This window comes from Pituophis catenifer, unplaced genomic scaffold (genome assembly GCF_029215685.1).
Source record: "Pituophis catenifer annectens isolate HBS135680 unplaced genomic scaffold, rPitCat1.0.hap2 SCAF_2, whole genome shotgun sequence".
Lineage (NCBI taxonomy): Eukaryota > Metazoa > Chordata > Lepidosauria > Squamata > Colubridae > Pituophis > Pituophis catenifer.
Window position 1 is genome coordinate 129015882 of NW_027256882.1, and position 25503 is coordinate 129041384.

The following is a 25503-nucleotide window of genomic DNA, read 5'->3' on the forward strand; positions in this document are numbered from 1 at the left end:
ATTGATTGAAGAGAAGAAAGTCACTATATTTCATAACCTCGTTTTGAGTATTCTTTTTTCTTTCTTTTCTCTCTTTTTCTTTACATTTGTCTTTCACTTTAAGAATAATAAACTGATGATAAAATCCCTAACCTACTAGACTCAAGTATCTTGCTAACACACTTGTTATTTCACAGCACTGGTGCTTTTAATGGAATTTTACTAGTGGAAAGCTAAAAATCTTCCATTAATGAACTAAAACGAGAGCTGGTTCTCCATGTAACATAATACTGACAAATATTCTCTACCCTATTACCATGCACCGCTGGCTTCAAGAATCAGCAATAGGGAGTAATAATTTGCATTTTTATGAACTTCATTCTGTGAGCAAATCCTGTGATGAACCACTTTAGTTGTATGATGCCTGGATCGTTATCCATATATAAAAGCTTGTGAAAAGCGTAATTGGAAATGGAGGAGAGAGAGAGAACGAGAACTAAAAAAAAAAAAAAAGAAGAGCAGTTATTACCTGGAGCTGGGAATAATGACAATTGGCTCGTGTGCTCAGCTGTACGCTTTCTCAGTAAACAATCTTCCAAAGTGATGCCATTTAATCTGATAATTGACTTTACCCAGGTAGGTATGCAAATTTTTCCATCTCTTGATCAACATAAAAATTCTGGGATATTTCTTTTAACCATTTGGTTCTCATTCTAGACTTTCAAATTGATATCTTTTTGAGACGTGACCAGCTTGTTCTTTAATCATGATTCCTGGTTGGCTGTGATACCATCTCTTGATTTGAATTTGGAATTTGCAAAACATTCCATGCCCAGAATGAAACATTTCAAAGAAGTCCAGAATATTCTAGTATTCCTTTGGAGACCAGTTCATTCCAGCCATTTCAGTATTTATTAATTTATTAATTTAATACTGGGTATAATAGGGATTTCCTTTAACATCAATGGAACAACATTCATTTATAGTTTTGATTACACATTTTGAAAATGTAGAAACTTTGGAGACAAGTGTGTTATGAATGTATTTGTTTTAGTAATATAATAATACATAATTGTTTTTCCCTTCTGTAATGTTATTCTAATGGAAAATATTTCTTGAATTGCTGCATGAGTGACTTTACGTTAGAGCTTTCTTTCTTTGATTTCAAATACTTTTTAATTATTGCAACTGTCATAATATTGTCTACTAAACTGTCTCATTTTTTTTCACTAGCAGCAACATTCAAAATACAAATGGATTTAACTGTACTGCTATGTTAATTTCTTCCACAATATAATTTTTAACAAAAGAGTTCATAACCAGGGGTTGTCATCTACATTCCTGTGAACTATGTCTTGTTTATTTCATGAGTCCATGCAATACGAAACAATTCCCTTCTTTTTCATAAAAAAATATCAATGGGTGAAAACTTGGATTGGAAAAATCGGATTTGAAGTTCCGATGATCATCAACCCTCCAGTCGCATGATCAAGCTTTGGGTGCTAGGCAACCAGGCAGCATTTATGACTGTTTGCAATGTCCCAGTCACATGACCACATTTTACAATGGTTTTGCTAAAGAACAGCATTTACTTTCAATTTTCAGCAAAATCTCACCCATAGTGAATTTGGTTTGCTTAATGATCATGACAGTCACTTTATGACCATGGTACTTGGGTAACTATTGCCATAAAAAAGGTTGTGAAATCAGATCACTCACATGACTGACCTGTTTTATGACTGTCATGGCTTAATGGGCACACTTCATTAAGATTGTAAATCGAGGACTATCTGTAAACAGTTTTTCTGTCGAATATGAGGAAAACTTTTGGAGGATCCAATCTGAATTGGTTTCTGGGACCAAAGGTTTAGTCTTCTGAGCTTTCGGACTCATGCTAGAACCCATTCTCAGGGAACCTCTCTCTAATACATTACATTAGAAGTTCCCTGAGAATGGGTCCTAGCATGAGTCCAAAAACTCAGAAGACTACATCTCTGGTCCCAGGGACCGACCCAGATTGGATCCTGCAACATTATCTTGGGACACGTATATTTTCCTTCATTCGTGGAAACTTCTGGAAGCCATACTTGCAAGCTTTAGCTCAAACTTTAGTTTAGAGTTATAATTGATTGATATGGCCGATTACATATTAACGTATCCTATATAAGTCTAAAAGCATGTCAAATACAGCAACCCGATTGAAAACAATCAAAGTTTGCACAGTAAATGGTTTACAGACTTGTTGTATGCATCTCAACAGCTTAATACACAAATTGGTACCATCTGTGACACACGTTACAGATTCCAGTCTGAGAAGGGGTTAAGGATGTGATACCTGTCAATTCAAATTTGGGCATTTATTCAAATTCATGCATCAAAATTCAGTTTGCTGTTATAAAATGGTAGATTTCATTCTACTTTATCTTTTAAAATTCTTGTTTGCTTGAGTTTACTCACTTGGTTGGGTTTCCCTTCACATTCCCCCCCCCATTTGCATCTCTCTCTTGTCTCTTTCTCTCTCTCATTTCAAGATGTCATTCTGGGTCATTTGTACATGATTCAAATAACTAGAAAACTGGCACCTGAGTGCTACTGCTGAAATCCAGTCAGGTTAGCACCAGGTAGCAGCTGGTAAATTTCTACAACTAAATTGTTCTGCTAAATAACAATAAAAATCCTTCCCTAATTTGTGTGCATGCATATGTGTTTGCGCAAGTGTAAAGAAATGGCCCACCTGTTTCTGAAGGTTGTTTTAAAAAAACAAAAACAAAACTTTTGCCTCTTTTGGATTTCCAAACATTTGTTGCAACGAGGTTTTATCCTTCTGCTCTCTTGCTTAATTTAAACTTGTAGAGCTCCATGCGATTATTTCAATTCTAGGCTAATTTGCCAGAAACAAAAATAGGTCAGAACATGCAGTGCAGTTACTTGAAAGAGCATGTTGTGTTTCCTGTACAATGGAGAGAGAGGTTGGTGACTTTCTATTCCAAGCCTTTTAGTATCTGGTAATCTCAGTATGAGATGACTATAAGTGATCTATGGCTCTTTTGATGTTTCTGCCCATACATATTTCTAGATATCTTTCCTCAACATTGTGCCTTCAGATAGTCATGCCAAAAGTGGGGATAATATCACAGTCCAACATGTCTTTTTTGGGGTGGGGGGTGGGGGTTTCAGCAGCGAGGGTAATCAGTTTGACAAAGACTGTTGCAGGCAAAGAGCTTAGGTGACATAGCCTCTGCTACAACCTCCACTGATATGTCTTTTAGATCAGCAGAGGGAACTTATTATTACTTGTTACAATTACAATACTACCCAATTATAACACCACCATTTTAAAATTATTGTTGGAGCTCCTAGGAATAGCAAATTCAAATATTCTCTATCTTGCTTCTAGATTGATTGTCTGTGGTAGGATAACTAGAGATGCAATGCATGCTTCCACCCTGTTCATGGAAAGAATGATCCTATGCAACCTGGCCATTGTGCTTGGCCTATGAACCATGTTTACATTGGAGTCCATTAATGGAGAAAAGTAAAAGCAAAGTATATGCCGCGTCAGAGTATAAGACAAATAGTGCTGGATCAGACCAAAGACCAATTTAGTCCAGATTTTGTTCCCAAATGGCCAATCAAATTTCTGATAAGCCCACAAGCTAGATATGAGCAAAGTAGCCTCCCCCCACCTCACTGCTCTGGCTCATATTCCTTAATAAGAATTAAGGAATAAGAATTAAGAATTAAGACCTAAGGCCTACTACTTATTGGCACTAGTCACATAGATCCCATTCTCAGAGAGAGGGCCAGATGATATACTGGGGGGGGGAGGGGAGAGGGGAGAGGGAAGAGGGGAGAAGAGACACCCATTTTCACTTTAAATTTCACAAGTTGAAAGGGCCTGGTGGCTCAGCAGACTGATAGCATTGTGATTAACACCAGCTGTCTGCAATTACTGTAAGTTCGAATCTCACCAGGTTCAAGGTTGACTCAGCCTTCCATCCTTTCTAAGGTAGGTAAATTGAGGACCCAGTTTGTGGGGGCAATAAGCTGACTTTGTATAAATATACAAAAGTATGAAGGCTATTGCTTAACGCATTGTAAGCCGCCCTGAGTCTCCGGAGAAGGGCGGCATATAAATCAAATTTTAAAAAAAAAGTACTTGTTAATTCAATATTTTATAGGAGTTTTAAAGCTTAACATTGCTTCTATGGATTTAGAAAACTATAATTTCTCTTTATCACTGATCAATATTCAAACTATGAAATAGCAATAGCACTTAGACTTACAGTATATGCTGCCCCATAGAGCTTTACCACACTCTCTAAGTGGCTTACAGAGTCAGTATATTGTTCCCAACCATCTGGGTCCTCATTTTACTGACCTCAGAAGGAGGGAGGCTGAGTCAACCTTGAGCTGCTCAGCATCAAACTCCTGGAGTGAGCAGTGAGTTAGCCTGCAGTACTGCATTCTAACCACTGCACCACCAGGACTCTTATCAGTTCTCATAAATCAGTTGCAAGTTTCTCTGGATCTGCTTGTATAAATTTTCAGTCCTGCACAATAATGTTTTGTATGCTATTTGAAGATTTAGCATCTGTCACAGTGCTTGACTGATTGATTTCTGCTTCCATCCATTAATATCATCTGTGATAAATTTGACTAAAATAGTAACTTGATTGATTTATATACAAGATAGTGAATTAGTGATGAAGCAGTAAGCCTTTCTAAACATTTAGATTGTAAATGAAAATATAAGTATTTGCCAAGGTGTGTCCTTTTCAAAATTATGACATTTTCCCACTTTCTAGCTGCATTTCAATTCTTTAGTCATCATGTTTATTTCTCTATAATTGTCAAATGTCATGGCAGTGCTTTGCAATAAATCATAGTCATCCAGGGGCTTAACCCTCTTATTATGCCTATGGCTTGATTTGGCAGAAGATTCTCTGACATGATTTACCAAGATTTAAAGCTGTAGACAAGAATGAAACTTTAAAAAACCTACAGTTGATTACTCATTGTTGTGCAATCAAGTCAGAACTCCCTGTCTCCTAAAATTTACACCCTAAACTACTTTCTCCCATCTTTCTCAGCTAAGGGTAGTTGGCCAATCTCTTGATAGCAATGGAGGACAATTGAGGTTTGTGGACACAATGAATCTATTAAGGCTGGGAATACCCAGTACCTGTCCTGCCAGCCTCAGTCCTTACACCAGTGGTGGGATTCAGTTGGTTCTGTCCAGATCGCGTGAGCCAGTAGCAGAGACTGCGGGAGGCTCCGCCCACCTGCCCAGATATAATGTGCGACTACTGCACATGCGCAGAAGGACGTGTGCATGTGCTTGCGCTCACATTTGCGAACCGGTAGGGAAGGTAAGTGAATCCCACCTCTGCCTTACACCAATTCTTTTAATTTACTTTTCAGCATGAGCAAGGGCCTTTCTCACCCTTGGGGAGTAGTAGTACTGAATTAGAGATATTGATGAACACAATTACAATTTTCAGTTGGTCTGTCTTTTCTGTACAATATGGAAATTTTGTATAAGAAGGATCTGCTAAATTCAAGAATTTCCAGTTTGTTTGTTCTTTTGTTTACTTTCACTTAATGAATAAGCTCCAATGTGCCATGCTTCCTTAGCTCCAGCAAAATATTCTGAAGAACTTTAAGCAGGCTCTTGTTTCTTTCTTTCCAAGCATAAGAGAGACAATTTTATCAGAGGCTCAAAAATCCTGGAAAGAACAAAAGAAAGAGCTTTGTCATCCTCTTCTAGTTTCTGACAGAGATACTAAAATTCTGGGCCTGCTGCTAATGTTGAAAAAGAAGGTCAGTTTCAGTAATATTTCCTTGTAATTGTAGTCAAATTTTCAGTTAGTAAGGTATTACAGTAAGACACCTGGGCTAGGTACACAATACTACCTTGGCCATATGCATGGCTGTATGACCTATTTCTGTTGCTAATTCTTTTTCTTTCACATGAGAATGGCACCACGGTTTTAAATTCCTATTTAGCAGGCAATATTTCTGTGTTGTTTGTTCTGTCCACGCTACCAGAGGCGCGGTGGCTCAGTAGCTTAAAGATGCTGGAGAAGATCTGTGCTCCAGCAATTCAATTCCTATTACCCCATGATGGGGTGAGTTCCCATCACTTGTTTTGGCTGCTGCCAATCTAGCAGTTCGAAAGTATGCTACATGCAAGTAGATAAATAGGTACCACTTTGGTGGGAAAAAAATAATAGCGTTTTGTGCAGCAGTATGAACCCAACTGGTTCCAGACAAATGCAACATCCAAACTCAAGGTCATACCGGTGGAGGGAAGAAAACGGATGACGCTGCAGAATGCCATTAGACATTCTGGGTATGGAGCTAGTTCACCTCCTGTGGTGCACTTCTGGATAGCATGCAAGCATGAACCAAACAGAATAGCAATCCTAGGCAGCTAAGCAACAACTCTGTATTAATGCTATAGTCTCTTGGCTAATGTACCATTGCTGTTTACTAAATAAAATAATCCACAGTCCTTCTCTGCCCTACCCACCAGTGGTGTGTTTCATTTACTTTTGCTACGGGTTCACTCGCACATGCATACTTGCTTCATTCTCGCGTGCGCCAGTTCTGCGCAGAGCATATTTGATCACATCTGGGCAGGTGGGTGGAGCCTCCTGCTGCCGCTGCTACCAGTTCGCCTGAACCAGGGTGAACCGGTAGCAACCCACCACTGCTACCCACTGTAACAACTTTATGGCAACACTGTTAGGCATGCTCAGAAAGAAAACTCATGTACAACAAGATTGCACAAGGAAAGGCATGGAGCCACGACTATCTTTGCTCTTTTTCACTGAAGCATTTTATATTTACACAAGTTCTGAATTCTAACACTTGTACCCATAGCTTACCTTCTCTTCAGGGATCCTCATTAGATTCATCTTTTGGTAGAATAAGCAGGTTCAGATTGGTACTAATATTGGGAAGAGTCTCTATCCTTTCTCCATCTATATTGTTTTTCAAATAGAAGACATACATGCAAGAAGTTGTTATTCATTCCTTGAAAAATATATTTCCATAAGGAGGCCAATTATTTGCTGGGAATTTATATTAGAAAAACAATATAGACAGATGCTGTACCTTTACCATATTGCTTATAGATGTACTGGACCTAAACTAACTATAAATAGAACATAATCTCTAGAATGTGGAAATAGTTAAAGGTATGAATACTGGATTCCTTCTCTACACTCAAGGAAATTGATTGTGGCTTCTGAAAGAGTTTATAAAAGGATAAGGAGGAAGGCTAGAGTATAAACAATCCAAAACTCAAAATATAGTACATTTTAAAGAATCCAGGCTAAAGCACATGCTGGATTGAATCAATAGTGACAAAAATACTCTATCTCATTGCTGTATTGGGTTTGTTCCATGCTGGTATGAATTTTCATATGTTTATGTTCAATGATAGTGAATAATTTGAATACAATATTGGTTGATTATATATTGGTTGATTTACAATTATATTGCCACCTTCTCCAATTTGGCACTCTGTAACTGACAGCCTATAATCTATGGCCAACATGATCACTGACCATACTGGGTCTAGAATGGGAGTAATAGTCCAAAATATCTGGAGAGTGGCAAGTTGAATAAGAGAGCTATATTATACATTACAGGCAGGGAGCAGGTATTCTGGTTATTGTTGTGAGACAAATGTGAGAAGGTGTCATTTTTATCTACTTTGGTTCTTTTCTGTCATTCCATGGAGCAAGAACAGAAATGCATTAAAGTTGTGAGCTATGTTCTATATATTTTTTTTAAAAAAACTTCTTAATGTAACTATTTTAACTGAGTCATTAGCATTACATCTAGATTTTTAAGTACACCAAGTTTCTCCTGGGTTAATTATAATATACTAATTGAATCATGAATATATTTGTGTATTAAATGTTGGAGAGAGACTGGGCAAGCCAGGGAAAGGAGTCAAATGGGGAATTAGTCTGGAATCCCTATGTGGGCACAAGAAAGTAAGGTCAAAACCCTCCTCTTAAAGGCCATTGAACTTACCTAGTCTTACCCAGGTGCAAACCATCACACCGAGATGATTCCTATATATAACATGTAAGATGTATAAGCTTGAGCAATAAAACATTGATTGAACATTAATTGAACTCTTCACGTGTGGATCTGGTTGTTTGCACCTGACACGAAGGCTTGTAGAAATAAGCTGAAATCATTTGGGTTTCCTTTTTAATCTAAGTACTTTTAAGTAAATACTTTTAATCTAAGTATTTACTTAATATGTGATTAATAATTTCTTGACAACATGTAAAATTATCTGATTTTACATATACCTTCAGGTTATAAACATTCATCTTTTATTCATTTTTCTCAATTGGTAAACAGATGAATGTGACTAAATCATTCTTCCTGCACTGAAATCTTTTACCTTAGCACTCTTTACAATTATATTCCATCAGAATATAATTGTTATGGATTTTGTGCCTTAATTATTGTGGCACTTTTAACTCTCTTTTGCTGATGTTATCAAATGTCAGAAATGAGGTATGCTTCCTCAAGATATTTTTTAATCCTTAAACAGAAACCATTCCTGAATATAATTTGGCCTCTAGAACCAATTTCTAATGACACTTTTTTTTAGAGATTATGTATATATGAAACACTAATATGCCTTAGCAAATTAAATGCTGCTGCTTCGGTCATAAGCATAGGCATTATTCAGGGAATTCTCAGCTTTTATCTTTCAAAAGTCACTTTTTAAACATGGTAGCATTAAGATAATATAACGGAGAGGGATCTGAGAAACAAATGGTGAATTTGGTGAAGAAAAAGTTCCAATATCAGCCATTTCTTACTTTGCTCATCCCGTCTCCATGATCATACCATAAAATCAGACTGTAAGTATTGTAAGGTAGAATGCGGTATTTAGTTTCAGTAGTTATAGATTCTAAGTTTCTTTGACTTAAAAACGTCTCTTAAGGATTGTGCCCCACAACTCTCAATATAGTAGAAAGTCCATTTCTATTGTTTGCCAAGCACCAGTGAAATCAGGAAATCCAGGCAGTTCAGATGTGTATAAAGATTTATTGTAAGATTCAGTTCTCTACAAGAATCTGAACTACTAACGGTCAAGGGAAATTAGCAGGTGTTAAAAATAGAAAGGAATTCAAGGTGGGCTGGACTTAGATCTCTTGTGGGCACATAGCAACTCATGACTGATGATGCATTTGAAAACACACACACACGGGATCTGCCCGGTTATCTCCTACCTGTTTCATATTTTCACTTGCTAAATGAAGATTCTTTTGGAATCTTTCATTATTAGAAAGCAGCCTTTCCCCCTGGGATATTGGCAAGTTTAGATCCATGGGTTAATGCTTAATCCTGTTAGCCTGGCATTCATTAAGTGCTTGTCAAAAGATTAGATGTATTTCAATGAAAGCAGGATTTAAAAGAAGGTATTTCTTTTACAAACATAAAAGCAATTATCAGGTTGTCCCAAAGGTGCCTTCTGAGTTGGTCAGCTTCAGCCTGTATTCCAACTGGATAACTGTGATGAATTGCCAGGTATTTTGGCAGAACCTAGCAGAGAAGTGTAAATCAGAGGAATAATAAGGATTATGGCCATTCACATTCAAGAAATTGAAACCCAAGAAAGTAAATTAAGCCTGGAAAAGGTTACTCTTGCTGTTAACCAGTTGAATGAAGTGAGAAAATTCACATCAGTGCCTGCCATTTATTAAAGGAGACTTAACATTTTCCAAACTCACACACGAGCCTGGAAAACATATACATACTTCTGCTTTAGGAAATCGAATCCTTTAAGATACTATAGCCCTTAAGGAATGGCACCTCTTTGCGGGGTCATGCAGAAGCCTGAAAAAAGTCAAGCTGCTTTAATTCACATCAAGATATGAAGCATCTCTTTTGAATCATTTTTAAAATGTTCATAGCCTTAGCTGCTAACCCAAGAATCCTTAAGGAATTGATTGTAATCACAAAAACACTATACCCAGGCTCCCGCATGGTAACTCCAGGCAGTCAAGTAGTCTGAATGGGAAGGTTTAGAGTGTGCTTCAGTGCTTGCTTTTTGATTGAAATTAACTTCCATAACTCTCCAGGATATCTCTTTATGTCTTGCCTGAAGAAATTAAATATACTACTACTGCTTTGAACATGGTGTCTGATTCACATGTTCCAGACATTTGTTTCCACTTATCCTTTCAGTTATTGATACAGAAAAACTTAATGAGAGTAAATAACTCTTACACTGCCAGGTTGTTGTGTGGGTGTGTGCATACAGAATAACAGGGTTAGAAGACACCTTGTAGGTCATTTAGTTCAACCCCCTACTCAAGCAGGAGTCCCTATGCTATTTCTGACAAGTGGCTGTCCAGTCTCTTCTTGAAAGCTTCCGGTGATGAAGCACCCACAACTTCTGAAGGCAAGCTGTTCCATTGGTTGATTGTTCTCACTATCAGAAAATCTGTCCTTATTTTTAAGTTGAATCTCTCCTTAATCAATGTCCATCCATTGTTCCTTGTCTGGCCTGTAGGTCCTTTGGAAAATAAGTTGACCTCCTCCTCTCTATGTCAGCCCCTTAAATTTTGGAACACTGCTATCATGTCTCCCCTGGTCCTTCTCTTTATTAAACTAGCCAAGCCCTGTTCTTGCAACTGTTCTTCACATGTTTTAGCTTCCAGTCCCCTAATCATCTTGGTTGCTCTTCTCTGCACTATTTCTAGAGTCTCAACATCTTTTTTATAGTGTGGTGACCAAAATTGAATGCAGTATTGTAGGTGTGGCCTTACTAAGGCTTTATAGAGTGCTATTAGTATCTCATGTGATCTTGATTCAATCCCTCTGTTAATGCAATTTAGGATTGCATTGGCTTTTTTTGGCTGCTCCCGCACACTGCTGACTCATATTTAATTGATCGTCCACTAGGACTCCAAGATCCTTGTTATAGTTACTGCTATTAAACCAGGTTTTACCTAATCTGTATGTGTATGTTTGATTTTTGTTGCCTAAGGGTTAGACTTTATTTTTTCTCTACATTAAATTTCATTTTGTTAGTGTCCAAGTCTGTCAAGATCCATCTGGATCTTGAGCCTATCATCTAGGGTGTTGGTTATTTCTACCAACTTAGTAGCATCTGAAAATTTTATGAGTTCCCCTTCTCTTTCCTCATCTAAGTCATTTATAAAGATATTGAAGAATACTGGACTTAAGATGGAACTTTGTGGTACACCACTGCTTATTTCCCTCCATGTAGTTGTAGGACTACTCATTGAGTACAGTTTGTCAGTCAGTTACAAATCCATCTGGTTGTGATGCTATCTATCCCACTTTTTCTAGCTTACCAAGAAGTAGAGTAGTCTACTTTGTTGAATGCCTTACTGAAGTCTAAGCATACTATGTCTACAGCATTTTGCTGGTCTAATAATTTAGTCACTTTGTCAAAGAATGAAATAAGATTGATTTGGCATGATCTGTTTTTAACAAACTCGTGCTGACTTTTAGTTATAACTTTATTTGTTTCTAGATGTTTGCAGATCTGTCTTTTGATTATCTTTTACAGTATATATCTAGGTTTTGATGTTAAGCTGACTGGTCTGTAGTTTCCTGGGTCAGTTTTTTCCCCCTTGTTTGAAAATGAGAACCACACCAACTCTTTTCCAATCCTCAGGTAGTTCCCCTGGTGCTCCAGGATTTTTGAAAGATATGGTACAATGGTTCTGAGATGACATTAGTCAGCTCCTTTAGAACTCTGGGATGTAATCCATCAGGTCCCAGTGATTTATATCCATCAAGATCAGACAGGTGTTCTCTTACCAGTTTTTTTTTTTTTTTGCTTATTTTAATTTATATTTCTAGTCTGTTTTTTACAGTTATGGTTTTGGCAGGTTGGGCTACAGTATTTTTTGCATGAATACCAATGCAAAGAATGAGTTAAACAGCTCTGCTTTCTCTCTACTGCCTGTTGGTTCCTTGCCTTCTTCTCTCTTTAGTGGACTGACTGTTTTCTTTAACTTCCTTGATTATTATTTATATGTTGTAAGAAACTTTTTAAAAATTATCTTTGACTTCTGTTGCAAGTCTTTGTTCATTCTGAGCCTTTGCTTTCCTGATACTATCTTTGTAGATTCTGGCTATCTGCTGCTATTCTGCCTTAGTTATGTGGCCCCTTTTTGATTTTTTTTTTGTACTTATCCTTTTTGTCTTTCAGTTTATCAGAGAGATCTTTGTGCAACCATGCTGGTTTCTTCTTGGATTTCTTGTTTGTCTTTTTCAGTGATTTTGTGATAGACTGGGCTTTTATGATAATATTTTTCAGAGTTTCCCAAGCTTCTTGAGTGGTTTTCCCCTTTAGGATTTTCATCCAATGAATTTTTCCCAAGCTCTCTCTCTCTGAGTTTGTTAAAATCAACATTTTTACAATCTAAGACTCTGGTGTGTTTATGTTCTATTGCTGGTGTCTGCATTATATTGAATTCCAATATTACATAGTCACTCTCACCCAAGATTCCTGTTTGTTTGGTTTCATTTTAAAGATAAAGCTTCCTCCACTGTCTTTGGCAGCCATTTGGCAGCCATTCTTCACCAGCAAGACTTTTCAGGGCCAAATAAATATATCTAGTATTCTTCTTGAACTCTTAGTGAAATGAAATGCTGGCTCTTTTGTATATATAAATGGCACTAAATGGCTTTTTGTTGTAGCTTTTGAGCAGTGAATAGCGCATTTGGGGAGAGCTCCTTCCATGATGTGTCTCTCTTTAATCCTAGCTCAATTGGTTCTTTACCTTTGTAACCCAACTGAGTATGCACAAAGTGTACAAGCTACTGGGAAGCGCATTGAATAAGCTAAGGTCACAATACAATATTTACAACACCTCTGTATCCGTAAACTCTCCCTTCTGAATCACAGGCTTCATTGCTGAACCTATAGGCTTTTGAAAATTTCTTAAATAGACTTTCCAGATGTTCAGAGCACATCAAGGTAAAGACCTCCCACTGTCTTCTGTCTTTATTCCCCAGAGAGATCTTTAAGAAATAACAAATGGCATCCAGTTCAACAAAGTTCTAGTAGCTAGAAAAGGTGAAGGATTTGATACATACATGACGTGTATCTATTGTCGTGGTAATGTAGGGTACCTTGCAACACTTGAACACTTGAACATCCTTTTGGTTCAGTTCAATTATTCCAAATTTTATAAAGTGTGTTTGCTTCTCTGGTGTTGCTGCTGCTTGTTAGATAATGTGATTAACTGGGTCATTTTGAACTTAACTAACATTTACCTGTGGTTTGGGGGAGTGGATTTTTGCTACAATAATATTCCTTAAAGCAATGTTTTTCATGAGAATGTCACATGCATGTTTGATATAGCTATGGAGATAATGTATTTTTGTTGTGGCCCACCAGCAGCCTGCGCAGATTGTGGCTGATCCTGACGACGAGGAGGCTGGTGTGGTGTTGTGCCAGCAGCCTGTGCAGCCGGCACTTGAGTCGGACAGCGAGGAGGCTGAAGAAGATGTGGTGCCAGAGGCAGAGATTCAGCCAGGGCCTTCAGATCCTCCAGAGGCTCCTTCAAGTGAAGAGAGTGAAGTGGAGGGCCTCTTCTCAATGCACGAGCACGCAGAGCTGCCAAAAGGCAGGAATGGTTTCTCAGGAGGAGATCTCTTCGAGAGTAAGGCTTGGGGATAATTGGCCACTCCCTTAGCCTATTTAAGTTTGCAGACAGCTGGCAAACATTGCAGGAAACAACGTGTGTTCATCCAGTCGTATGTTGAGCATTTGAGAGTGAATTTTCCTTGCAAACCTGGTTTCTGGGCTAATTGCCAACTCTTGTAAACCTTTATCTAATCTTTGGAATTTCTGGCAGGCTGTTAAGGACATTTTTAGTAATAGCCTGCATTTGAAAAAGACTGTGTTTGTAGTAAACGGAGTTGTTCGGAGTTTTGTGTGTGCTACATTTCTTGGGTTCCGTAGCTGGGGCAGAACAATTTTAGTGACCCACAACCATAAAAATAGGATTTTCTAATAAGCACTTTCTATATGTGATTACTACATGGTTTCTGTAGTATCTAATATAGGTAAGTTGATCGACAACTCCCACAATCCCATCCCATTATCACTTTCTAAGGGCTGAATACAGTCAAAGGATAACACATCTAACACACACCGAATTCCTCCTTCTTACTTGAATGAGTACCGAGTACTCTTTCTCTCCGTGTATCTTCACACTTTTCTCTTCCTATTGTTTATTGCTTAGCTTTGTTCAATATTAATTCCATCAGTGTATAATGGTATATATAAATCTCTTTACATGGAAAAATATTTTTTTATTACAGGGAAATTTTATATAAGATTAAAAACTATGGAAGCATAAAATGGAAACTAAAAAAATAGAAATAAGTGTGAAAGAATAAAATAAAAAGTGAAAGATAACAAGAGAGACATGAAGAGAGAGAGAGAGATTTAAAAAGACACTTCTAGGCTTCTTTGGAGCACTTATAAACATAATAATTACCATTTCCACTCTCCCAAATTACATATTTCAAATTACATATTTCAAAAATTCCATTCTTGCCGAAAATCATAAAATCATCAATTCATTTTTATCTATTTTCAGCAAAAAGTCCATAATGGCTTTCCAGCCTTTTATAAGGCTAATTGCTGTTACCTCCTTAATTGAACAAGTCAATTCAGCCATTTCTGTGAACTCCACCGTCTTCACAATCCATTCCTCCATTAAGGGTATTTCTGTATTCTTCCATCTTTCTGCATATAGTAGCTTCAAGGAAATTCCATAAATCTTTATTGACAAATAAGTCCCATTGTGTTCAGTGAAATTGGCTTCCAGATACATGTGTATAAGTTTGCAGCTTTTCTATTTTGTTGAATAAATATTTTATTAGTTCCAGTTGATTATCTTCAGTAGAAGGTAAAATACCTTCAGTAGAAGGTAAAATATATGGAGTGGTTTATTAAATTTTTAATAAACTTTATTTCCTCTGTTGATGGAAACCCCAGCATAAACCTATCTAAATATCAATCTATTGCTCTGTTTGAAAAGGGACTCTTAACTGAAAAAATATGGGTGGAAAATACCGTACATTTTATTCTAACCTTGCAATTCAAGGTTTCCCACTGCTGCATATTGTTTATTGGAACTATGTTCTTTATTGATCGAAATGCCTTCCCATAAGCCCTGCAGTTGGTTTCAATTTATTTTTCTAAAATTGAGAATAGATTTCCATACATTTCCTAGGAGTTAAAGTTTTGCTAATGAGTGAGTATATCTGAGAAGTGAGACCTTGTAATGGTATGTGGGAATGGCCTTGGGTGACAGGAGAAAGAGACTGCAACCAAGGGATGAAAGGATTCAGATCAAAAGATAACTGAGTTTACAGCAGGAATGTGGGTAGAAAGCAAGAGGCTCAGAAGAGACCCTCCCTAGTTTCTTGGGCTGTGAAGGGGGAGAGATGTAGTCTCAGACTTACAAGATTCTTGCAATAAGTTATAATTATCTCATTAGATTGTGTTTCCTGCTAAGTCTACCTTGTAAGGTATAAATCGTGCAAGTAGTGAATTTATATTATAACTGCTTTGAGGATAAACTTTTATAGACTTTACAGAACACAAGGCATTCTATTCTTTAAGGAGGAAAGATGCCAGAGACTTGGAAGGAGGTTAATATAACATTAATACCTAAACAGGTACAACATTTGATGTCAGCAAGAAATTACACATCAATATCATTGTTGAATAATGACTGTAGTTTGTTTACAATGACTTTTTCTGAAAGACTGAAAATAGTTTTGAAAGAGTTTAATCATGATGTGAGTTTTTAGCTAAAAGACAACTAAAGGACAATATTAGAACTGAAATGGATATTCTGGAATATTAAGAAGAACATACAAAAAACAAGCTGCATTGATGCTTTTAGATGCAGAGAAAGCTTTTGACAATTTGAATTGAATTGGCACAAATAATTGTTTGTGAGATTTAACCAAACCATATGAAACACAAAAAGGAACAAGACAAAGTTGTGCACTGTCACTTCTTTTGTTGATTTTAGTCCTTGAAATATTGAATAGAGATATAAGACAAGATGAGAGGAAAAACAAGCTAAAAGATCAAACAGAATCAATGAATAAAATGGGTTTTAAGATTGAGAACAAGGTAAAATACTTGGGTATAACCAGGGATGAAATGCTTCCGGTTCGGACCGGATCACCCAATCTGGTAGCGATGGAGGCGGGTAGTTCAGAGAACCGGTAGCAAAAATCCCTGCCCACCCCCATGCCCAGCTGAGCCTCACGATCATCAGAGGCTTTAAAAAAAAAAAAGCATTTTTTCTACAACCTTTTCGGCCGAAAAAATGCTTTCAAAAGTAAAAAAAAAAGGGACTTCCGGTGGCTCCGAAGACGACGAGGACGGTCTCCATAGACCGCCAGCCACCCGATCTGTAAAAAACCGCCCTGACAGCGCTAAACAGCTGTCCGGCGGTTTGAAAAAACTCTCCTTCAGGCAAAGAAGGAGAGGAGAGTCGGAGGGGGTGGGTAGAGCTCCCTGAAAGTCACTGGATTAATTCCAGGGACTCGGAGGGTGAGAGCTCCCCAGTTTACCCCTCCCATCGTTCCGGATCGCTGGTGCCTCTGTTAATCAGAGCAAGACGTCTGCGTCCAATTCTGCCGGCAAACAGTGAGTTTAAATGATTTTTAACAAGGCAGACAGAGCGGAAGCAAGAGTGCAAGCTTTCTAAGAAAAACAGAACTTAACTCCGTGAATACATTGTTGCAAATGGAGCTCTCCTGAGCTGGAGGCTGGAGAGGAAGCCTTTGTTATGGGTGGAAGGGAAAGTGAAAGTTAAAGGGAAACTGCTTGTTAAGAGCCCTCTGCCTGAAGAGTAAATTGCTGGGGATTGAGTATAACTTGAAGAGAGGATTGTTTATGTTGGAAAAACTTTGAAATATACTTTGTAAGACTGTTTATAAGATTCTGTGGCTGCAAAAGGAAAAAACTTTTTTTAAAATAAAATGGCTGCTAAACAACTAAAGCCACCAACTTCTAAAGGGGGAGGAGGTTCCCCTGTAGTGACTCAAAAACAACAACTTCCGGCTGATACACAGTCACAAGACCTTAAAGAATTTATAATGGGTGCCCTGAACAATCAGACAGAAATTATGAAAGAATTCTCAGAAGAGTTAAAGAAACTTACAAGTGTGGTGGAGGTAAAACAATGTCATTGTTTTACATTGTTTATGCAGTTTCAGGATTGGCTACTCATATGTTAAAGATTGAGGAGAGAGTACGGGAAATTGATGATGCTAACTTGGAGCTTGCAACTAAACTAGGAGAGGTTATGATACAGACAGAGAGAGTGGATGACGAAATGGTTATGTTACAATACAGATCAATGGAATTTGCCCTGAGGCTCAGAGGTTTGAAAGAAAAGAGTGGTGAAAATTTAAAAGATGTTTGTTCCAATGCTTTAGCAGAGCTGATTTCAGAAAGGCCAGAAGATGTGGCAATTCAAATGGACAAAATTTACAGGGTCAATTCCTGGCTGGCAAAACAAAAGCAGCTACCAAGAGATGTGGTGATTTATTTTACAACAAGGAGACTTAGAAATGACATTTTGCAAGCGTCTTACAGAAACAAGATTAAAGTGGAGGGACAAGAGTTGGTGGTCCTGAAAGAGCTTCCTCCTAAAATGTTAAGAGACAGAAAGCAGTTTGGTTTTTTGGTGAATGAACTAAGAAACCAGCAACTCCAGTACAGATGGGATGTCCCATTTGGGATAATTGTGACATACGCTGGGCAAAGATATCGTTTAAACACAGTTGGAAAGGCAAAAGATTTTTATGCCAACGTTTTAAAGGCTGGAAGGCCACCCTCACCAGGGGGTGCTAGAAAGCAATTGGAAATCGAACAACAAGAGAAAGATGGAGGGCAACCACAAACTCAAGCATTAGCTGGAGGAGCTAATCTGGAAGAAGATCCACTATTGAGTGGGGGTCCACCACCAACCCTTGAGTCATTAACGATGATACAGCTGCCAAAAGATCAACGATTGACAAGAGCTACTTACAAACAACATCTGGCACAACAGTCTCAAGATTCAACCCAACAAGGCCAAAAAACACAAGCAGTGGGAGGAGCCAGGCCGAAGTCTAAAATGGCGGAGGAGGTTCAGCTGATGCTCTCAAAGCTTGGAACGCCCAGAGATGGCAAATAAATTTTTATCTTGGAATGTTAATGGTTTAAATTCTCCACAAAAAAGAAAGAAAATATTTCACTATTTGAAGCAATTTCAGAACGACGTCATTTGTCTGCAAGAAACGCATATTAAATCTTCAGATCAAAAGTACTTGATAAATTCGAAATTAGGTACACATTTTGTGGCATCAGCACCAGAAAAGAAAAATGGCCTAGTTATATATGTTAAAAGAGGCTTAGTGGCCAATTTAATTGAGGCTGACACTCAAGGTAGATATATTGCAATCGAATTAACAACACAGAATGGGAAGCTGCTTGTAATTGGAGTATACGCACCTAATCAACAACAAGATAAATTTTACAAACTTTTACATACCAAAATATTACAATGGGACTATAGATCTTTACTTCTAATGGGTGATTGGAATGGGGTATTAAATACCCAGAAAGATAAAAAAAGTCTTTCCAAGATTTCCATGCGTGCTAAGTTGCCTAAATCTTTTTTTGATATCTTGGAGGATATGGAGCTCAGAGACATTTGGAGAGAAAGGAACGTATTGGAGAGCGATTTTACTTTTTTTTCAGATAGGCATCAATCTTTTTCTAGGATTGATTTTATATTAACTACAAATGATCTTTTTTCTAGGGTGAAGAGTACGAAGATATGTCCAAGAACTTTATCTGATCACAGTCCAGTTTGGGTGGAACTAGAGCAGGAAAGAGGGGAAAGGAGGTCTTGGAGGTTAAATGAGAATTTATTTAGATATGAAGATAATTTGTGTGAGCTTAAAAAACAAATGAAAGAATTTTTTATTAACAATATGAATAAAGGAACTTCGATGGAGATGGTATGGGATGCGTGTAAGGCATATATGAGAGGAACATTAATTTTTTTGAATAATAAATATAGATTAAAACAACAAAATAGACGGAAAGAGATAGAGGAGGAAATTAAAAAGAAAGAACAATTGCTTATAATTAACCCGGGAGATAAAAAGGCAAAAGATATGATTAATATTTTAAGAGAGCAATTTAATATGTTAATGGCTGGGCAAGTAGCAACCAGCATACAATATGCCAGACATAACACATTTTGTAATGCTAATAAACCTGGGAGATGGTTGGCTTACACGATGAGGAAAAAACAGAAATCACGTGTTATAGACAAGATAGAATTTAGAGGTAAAGAGATTTATCAACAGAATTTATTAAAAAAGGCTTTTTTGGAGTTTTATACAAAGTTATATGCTAAAGATGAACTCAAGATGCTGATATTGATAGATATTTAAAGATGGAGATTCCTGAATTAACACTGGAACAGAGAGAGAGATTGAATCAGCCAATAACTTCCGAGGAAATTGCTGGGGCAATTAAACAACTAAAAATAGGTAAGGCTCCGGGAACAGATGGACTAACAGCTGTTTATTATAAACATTTACAATCTGAAATGTTAGAACCACTCAAAATTTTATTTAATAAAATACAAGTAGGAGGAGGAGTACCACCTTCTTGGAAAACAGCCTTTGTTTCACTAATTCCAAAGGAGGATCAAAATTCCATTAAACCTGAGAATTTCAGGCCAATTTCACTTTTGAACACTGATTATAAGATTTTTGCTAAAATATTAGCTAATAGATTAATGCCAGTTATGCAACAAATAATTCACAATGATCAATCAGGGTTTATAAAAGGGAGACAAATGAGATATAATGTTAGACAAATTGTAAACTTACTGGAATATTTGGAAAAAAATAATCAAGTCCCTGCAGCGTTTATATTTTTGGATGCAGAGAAGGCATTTGATCGTTTGAACTGGCAATTTTTGTTTAAAATAATAGAGAAAATGCACTTTGGGGAATATTTTACACAATCAATTAGAGCGATATACCAGCAGCAAACAGCACAAATTATAGTTAATGGAGGTTTAACAGAGGCTTTTAAAATTGAGAAAGGAACAAGGCAGGGGTGTCCTCTGTCCCCACTATTATTTATTTTGACTTTGGAGGTACTATTGAACAAGATACGTGATTCAGAAAAATTGAAGGGTATTGTAATTAGACAACAAGATTATAGATTAAGAGCATTTGCAGATGACTTGGTTATTACTTTATCCCAACCCATAGAATTGGCTCCATATATATTGGATATAATTGATCAATACGGGAAAGTATCAGGTTTTAAAGTTAATCCACATAAAACAAAGATGATAGTTAAAAATATGACTATACTTGAAAGAGATAAATTAGTAAGATTAACAGATTTTGAAATAGTTAAAAAGGTTAAATATCTAGGGGTATACATAGCAGCTTCAAATACAAAATTATATAAAAACAATTATGAGGTACTTTGGCAGAAGGTACAGAAGGATATGGAAAATTGGAAAAAATTACAGTTGTCTTTATTGGGAAGAATTGCAGCAATTAAAATGAATGTTTTACCTAGATTTTTATTTCTGTTCCAAATGATACCTGTGCTTAAGAAAGATGAAAATCTGAGAGAATGGCAGAAAGGTGTTAATACTTTTATTTGGGCTGGGAAAAAACCCAGAATAAAAATGAAAATTATACAAGATACACGTGAAAGAGGGGGTCTTAAAATGCCTAATTTAAGATTATATTATGAAGCAGCGGTTTTATCACAAATTAGTGATTGGTTTAATTTAACTGAGGGGAGAATTTTGAATTTAGAAGGTTATGATTTGTTATATGGATGGCATGCCTATTTGTTATATGACAAAAAAGTGGATAAAGTATTTAAGGTTCATATATTAAGAAATGCTTTGTTAAGGGTTTGGAAAAAATATCAATATAAGTTAAATTATAAGATACCTTTATGGGCAAATCCTAGACATGCAATAGAAAATATAAGTATAGAACAAAAACAGGAGGTGATTACCTATAAAGAGCTTCTTATTATGGAAAGGGGGGTAATGTATTTGAAATCTTTAGATATACTGAGAGAAGAAGGTATAATTTATACATGGTTTCAGTACGGTCAACTTCAAGCTAGATGGAAGGAAGATCAAAAAACTGGCTTTGTGCAAAATGAGGAGAATTTGGTAAAACAAATTAGAGATCAAAAACAAATGCATATTAAAAGGTTGTATAATGCTTTATTGGAAATAGATTCTGAGACGGAATTGGTTAAAGACTGTATGATTAAATGGGCACAAAATTTTCAAGAGCCAGTAATGATGGAGATTTGGGAAAAGATTTGGATTAGAAATGTGAAATTTACACAAGCACAAAATTTAAGAGAAAATTTTTATAAAATGTTTTATAGATGGCATTTAGATCCTAAAAAATTATCATGTATGTATTCTAACGTGCAAGCTAAATGTTGGAGATGTGACTGTGATGATGCAACTTATTATCATATATGGTGGACTTGTAGAAAAATCAAAGCATTTTGGATAAAGATTTGGTGGGTGATGCAGAATATTCTTAAAAAGAGACTGAAATTTACTCCACAGTTGTTCTTACTGGGTATAACTATGGACTGTACAGTTGCAGAGACTAAATTGATTTTGAACTTGATAACAGCAGCAAGATTGTTGGTAGCACAATACTGGAAGAAGGACTTTTTGCCTACTATTGATGACTGGATATTGAAAGTAACTAATTTAGCTGAAATGGCTAAAATTTCAGCATATTTGAAGGATCACACACAAGAAAGGTACATACAGGACTGGAGAAGATGGATTGATTATATACAAAATAAGTATCAGACCAAAAAATATCAAATAGCTTATGAATGATTTCTTTTATTTGTATAAGTGTTATATAAGTGATATTAGAAGTATTATGTTTAAGAAATAGGATTTTATATATGGGGGGTTAAGAAATTTTTTTATAGGGGTGTTAGTTTAATGATTGGTTATGCAATTTAGCTTATTGTTAAAGGTCAACAGAAATACCTTGTGTTCTGCTCTGGGAAGTCGGGGAGGGGGAGGGGGGTTGGGAGGGGGGGTTGTGGGGAAAATGTGTTTGTTTTAAAACTTTTTCAATAAAAAAAAAAGTAAAAAAAAAAGCCTCTGATGATCGCGCGGCTCAGCTGAGATTGTCAGTGGCTTTTAAAAGCATTTTTTCTACAACTTCTTTGGCCGAAGAGGTTGTAAAAAAAATGCTTTTAAAAGCCTCTGACGATCCCAGCTGAGTTGCCAGATCACCAGAGGCTTTTAAAAGCATTTTTTTTTACAACCTCTTCGGCTGAAGAGGTTATAGAATTTTTTTTTAAAAAAAATGTTTTTAAAAGATCAGGCAACTCAGCTGGGATCATCAGAGGCTTTAAAAGCATTTTTTAAACAACCTCTTCGGCCGAAGAGGTTGTAGAAAAAATGCTTTTAAAAGAAAAAAAAAAGTTGGCCACGTCCACCCAGTCACATTACACCCCCCCAGCAAGCCACGCCCACAGAACCGTAGTAACAAATTTTACATTTCACCACTGGGTATAACTATAATAAATATGAATTGTATATTATTTCTAAATAACTATGCGAAGACATGGAATGAAGTTTAAAAAGTTATGTTAATATGGGGGAAGTTACAATACTCACTGTAGAGTAGAATTTCCATGATTAAGTTGAATGTTTTACCTAGAATGTTATTTTGTTTCAGACAATACATGTTTTGATGATTGATTCCATCACATAATGGTGGAAGGATATATCTAAATTTGTGGCAAGGAAAAAAACGCCCACCTATTAAATATAAGGTACCACAAGATGCAAAGAGAGGAGATTTGGGTTGACCACATTTGAAATTATATTTTGCTCCTCCGATGAAAGGAGTTGTTAAGAAATAAAGACTGGGTAAGAATTATCAATACATAATATTACACATACTAACCGCTGCTAGGATCAGTATTATATTATTATAATATAATTATTATATTATTACTAGAATTTACTCAGGTTGACTCAGCCTTCCATCTTTCTAAGGTAGGTAAATTGAGGACCCAGTTTGTGGGGGCAATAAGCTGACTTTGTATAAATATACAAAAATATGAAGGCTATTGCTTAACGCATTGTAAGCCGCCCTGAGTCTCCGGAGAAGGGCGGCATATAAATCAAATTAATTTTTTTTTAAAAAAAATTGTTAAAATCTATGAGAAGGCAAATATTGAATAGTGAATTACAAAAGCAGAATATACATGCTGATACGGAAAGCTGTAAAATTGTATTACACTATTGTGTTGTTTGTTTTTTCTATTTATTTGTTTTTTTATTATTATTACTTTTCCTTTTCTTTCCCTTGTGGTTTTTATAGTTGGAAAATGTTCAATAATAACTATTTAAAAAAAAAGAAATAAAGACTATTGGAGTTAGAAGAACATGATCTGATATTTGGGTGGTATAGCTATTTATGGCATGTCAAAGTTAAGGTTAATGTAGATTTTAAAAATAATTATGTTAGGCAGACTATTCTTAGAGAATGGAATAAATATAAATGTAGGTTGTTTCCACAAAGCATTTTATAGATGAAAAATGATATTTAAACAAAAATGGTTAATTTACCGTGAAATACTACAATTTTTTTCAAGGTGAATGTCAAATAAAATTAAGAGAAGTCTTGATAATAGAAGGATTTACTTGTCAATGGTTTTCTTATGAATAATTAACAGAAAGATTTAAAGTGGATAAAAGATATTATGGTTTTGAAGAATTTAAAACTTGAAAAAGAACTATGTACCAATGATGAACATGTTGTTGCTAAAATGTATAAACCTTTATTGAATTATGAGATAAAAGAAGAACAAGTGAAAGAATGTATGATGAAATAAACTAAACTATTTGGTTACAATATACAAATGGTTCAATGGGAAAATATTGTTTGAAAGGACTGAAATTTACTGTACAATATGCTATAATCTTACTGTGAATTTCTACAAAGTGATGTGTCATTGGAATTTGTCACTAGAGAAATTGTCTACAATGTAAAAAGGCACTTCAAATCTTTATTAGAAGGGATATTCTATTATGTTTGGTAATAGAATTTTTTGAAATACAAATACATATATTAATTCAGATTTTAAAGACTAAAGTACAGTTAAAACCAGAAGCTTTTCTTTTAAAAGCAATAAGTAAGACTATTATATGCTCATAGTGGAACGGTTCAACACTATCTACCATGTTTCCCTAAAAATAAGACACTGTCTTATATTTTTATGAATCCTGAAATAAGTGCTTGGCCTTATTACCAGGTGCTCAAAAACCCAATTGGGCTTATTATCAGGGGGTGTCTTATTTTGGGGGAAACAGGGTACAACAGAAGAATGATTGGTGAAGATAATGAAACCGGAGAAGACGGCTACATGAATTTCTTAAATTAGAGAAAAGCCAATATATACATTTATGGGTGGCTGGAAACCTCTTACAGACTTTTTGGATGAAATGGAAAAAAATGCATCTATAACTTGCAGTTTTGATGATTATTTTAAAAAACAATAACAGACAAAAGTAAGCTTTTTATTGTAATCATGTAGCAAGATATAACTTTATAATTCTACTTGTATTTGTGGTGATCAAAATCAGAGGTTTCCTCTTTTTATTTCTTTTTTTATTGCACTTTTGTCCTTTTTTGCCTTGGCTTTTTTTTTTTTTGGTTTCTTTATTATGTGTTAGTTTTCATGTTGTCTTTTAAAGTTTTAATGAAATAAATAAAAACTTGTAAGTCTGAAAGTACATTTCTCCTTCCATTTTCTTTGCGGCCCACATACCACATCAGAGATTTCATGGTGAGCCTGTCTCTTTCAGGAGGGATAAATTCTTGCACACTATTTATTTATTTTAAAGTCCATAACATTATTCAACTCATTCTGGCCATAGAGCTTGTTCTTATGCTGTTAATTGCTGTTTGCAAAGTACAGGAAATAGACTGGCAATTAATTCCACAGATTTGATTATAATCTCTCTAGAGGAGGCACCTACTGATAGGGTAGTTATTAAGCAATGACCCAAAACAAAATACTTCATGTTGCCTTTTCAATAAAGGTGACACATAATTCACGTATGCCAAAAGCTGAATTATATGGTGGATTTCTGTGTAGTTGAAGAAGTGAGCAGTGGATTATTCCAACAGGTCAACCATTTGTAGGGAATAAGAATTAGATAATTTGTAAACAGCATAGAGGATTTGAGGATAGAAATGCTTAACAGATAATCATCAGAAAAAGTGAAAAAGTCTTGTAATGTTCACTAAAATTGCTAACACCCTAGGGAAATAAATAGTGTCCAGTTTTACCTCATGGCAAGTAATTCAAATTTGTTTCCAAATTAAATAATATCAACACTA